The 2864-nt window shown below is 35.1% G+C and overlaps 1 long non-coding RNA gene across 1 annotated transcript; it reads right to left on the bottom strand.

Annotated features, from left to right (window-relative positions):
• Positions 1-236: 236 nt before the first annotated feature.
• LOC110725021 lies at positions 237-1103 on the bottom strand. Its single transcript, XR_002512118.1, has 3 exons — positions 1017-1103; positions 798-902; positions 237-711 (listed from the first exon to the last, which is right to left on the bottom strand). It is a non-coding gene; the product is annotated as an uncharacterized LOC110725021 (long non-coding RNA).
• Positions 1104-2864: the final 1761 nt, after the last annotated feature.

The following is a 2864-nucleotide window of genomic DNA, read 5'->3' as shown; positions in this document are numbered from 1 at the left end:
TGTTTTATATGGTACGACACATTCAAAAAATGGTCTTTATGTGCTTTCACTAGACAAACAGGTTTATAATGTTAATTATACCACCAAAAGGGCTAAGACCGTGGTGTCGAATCAAACTTACTTGTGGCATTGTCGTTTAGGCCTCATTAAAATCAAACGCATCAAGAAACTTCTTCATGAAAGGATTCTTGACTCATTTGACTTAGAGTCGTTTGAAAATTGCGAAGGATGCTTACTAGGCAAGATGATAAAGCAACCATTCTTCAAGTTCGGAGAAAGGGTTGGTGACTTATTGGACCTCATACACACGGATGTATTGTGGAACAATGAGCACAACCGTAAGAAATGGTTATCACTATTTTATCACATTCACGGACGACTATAGTAGATATAGCTATGTCTACCTTATGTCGCACAAATCTGAATCTTTTGAGAAATTCTTTTCAGATTGAAGTGGAAAATCAGCTTGGCAAGAAAATCAAAGCACTTCGATCAGATCGAGGTGGTGAGTAACTGAGCTACGAATTCAACGATCATCTGAAAGAACATGGTATTCTCTCTGAACTAACCCCAAGTCCGTAACCTGTAGGACAATCAAGGATCTCTCCACCATGCATGCATGGTCAGCTCAAAGGCTTCATCTTCAAGTTCCTGTTGGGACTTAGAAAGGTATATCAACCTCAACTCTTCAACTTTATCTTTCGCATCATCCTATAAAAACGCCAAAAAATAATATAGTAAAAGAACATCATTTCCACATAAAATGACAAGCTTTAAAACACATTTAGATCTTTTACCACAAAATCTTCAGTCACTGTGCCTGGAAGAAAACTTCCATCCTTGCTTGTATGAGGTTTTTTCCAGGGAGCTAATAAGCTCATCTTTTCTCCATGGTCATCTTCCTATATATTAGTAATGTAAGAAAAAAATATATATGAACAAGATGATTACATAATCAATTAGTTAAAAAAATATGTTTGTAGCGTATGATGGTCATTTATACGAATGGTTCATACATGGTCAGCTTGTTTGTTCGCAAAACTGTTAGAACCGCATCTATGTAATTGATTTAGGGAGGCCCGTGCTGCTTTACCACATGCTCATAGTGACTGCACTCATATTCAAAGTCATAAATAAAATTAAGGGGATGCCCTGCATTCTTCAATATAATTAAGGGGATACATTTATGCCAAACAACTAGAGTTAATACTATATGAGTACTATGTTACTATCAGAGCTGTGATCTTGGAAGATAGGAGAGAATTTTTCATTATGTAGTTTGCATTAAGACCAAATAAACTCTAATTAGAAAGCAAGATGTCTGATATCTCAATAGGAAGAAATGTACTTACTTTCCCTTTCTCTGAATCCCAATACTTAAGTAGCTTTATCCAATTTTGACTACTAATCCCATGCGGTGGTGTAGCGCTACACATCTCTTCTAAATTTTTCTCTATTGGTTTGTAGTAATCCTTCTTAAGATTAAACTTATATTGCCTCCAACTTTTATTAACACGCTTGAGGTCTGCTTTGTTATATTGTTCACTTATGGGAATCACAAAGCGATCCTTATATATGAAAAATAAGTAACTTCAGTAAGAGTATTATAGGTTAGTAAAAATAAACAAATAAATTCATGAATGAAAAGTAGTTTCTTATGACAAGTAATAGAAAAGAGGTGATACACATTCTCATCTCATTAATTATCTTCTTTTTAAAATAATGCTCATCAATAACATGCCAATCCTCTTCTCCAAGTGGACAATACGTCTCTATCTTCGTAATTTTACCAAGGAATCGGATTAAAATATGTCCACCTTTTCGAATGGGTTGGTACAAGTCATTAAATTCAACATAGAATCTGAAGCCATTATTACTCCAAACATTAATAGGCTGAATAGAACCACTCAAGTACACAATGTTACCATTAGCATCTGCACAAAAGCAAGGGACTTAAAAATTGAATAAAATTGCAAATTTATTTGACACATGCATACTAAAGATAATATATTGCTGGAAAAGAACATATCATCCTACTTAACTAGTGATTGTTCGTTATTAGTTTTGTAGATACCAATGATTACTGTTAGGTTTTTAGTGAATTCAATAAGAAAAACACTTAAAATTTGTGTGGGAACAAAACCTAAATTATATGATTACAATTCTAAATTGAAAATATCAAATACAAAACAATGTATTACAATCAAGTATTAGAATTGTCAATGAAATTACTGAAAATTTACAAAGACTACACTAGTGTGAAGTATCAAACTTGCCTTTCCTCCAAGCCGACAACACTAAGCATGAACATGAGAATATCGATGACCACGTAAAGTCTCAAACCTTGATACACTGTCAAGGCGTGTATACACTTTCCTAAAGAGGTTTATTTCCCCTACACGATGCTTGGGTTAAACTAGAAATCCTCTTTGAGATATAATTGACAGCCAATTTCGTTCTTAGCACTAGAAACGAAATACAATGAACAATTCACAATGATGGCTAAGGTTCAAGAATTTTTCTCACAAAAGTTTTCAAGAAGTTTGAGAGAAAATGTGGAGAAAAGTTGGGAAGAATTCTGTAAAATGAAAAACTCTCTCTCCTTTCGTTAAAACGAAAGATATTAAAAAGACGAGAAAATAACCGCAAAAAACCGCAGACAAAGGAAGCAGCGCGGGCTTGCCACCAGGCCACGCGGGCGCGCCTACCAATTCTGCCCAAATTTTGCATTTTTCCAGAGAGTTGGCGCGATTTTGAAGCAGTTTTGTCGCGGGCCGCGCCAACCGTGCACGGACGCTCCACTCTGACTCTCTAAATCATTCGATATAATCAAATGATCACAATTTCTCTCATACACTCTAAAT

This window comes from Chenopodium quinoa, unplaced genomic scaffold (assembly GCF_001683475.1).
Source record: "Chenopodium quinoa cultivar QQ74 unplaced genomic scaffold, ASM168347v1, whole genome shotgun sequence".
NCBI classification, from domain to species: domain Eukaryota; kingdom Viridiplantae; phylum Streptophyta; class Magnoliopsida; order Caryophyllales; family Amaranthaceae; genus Chenopodium; species Chenopodium quinoa.
The sequence above is the reverse complement of the archived record's forward strand: the minus strand, read 5'-3'. Positions and strand labels throughout refer to the sequence as shown.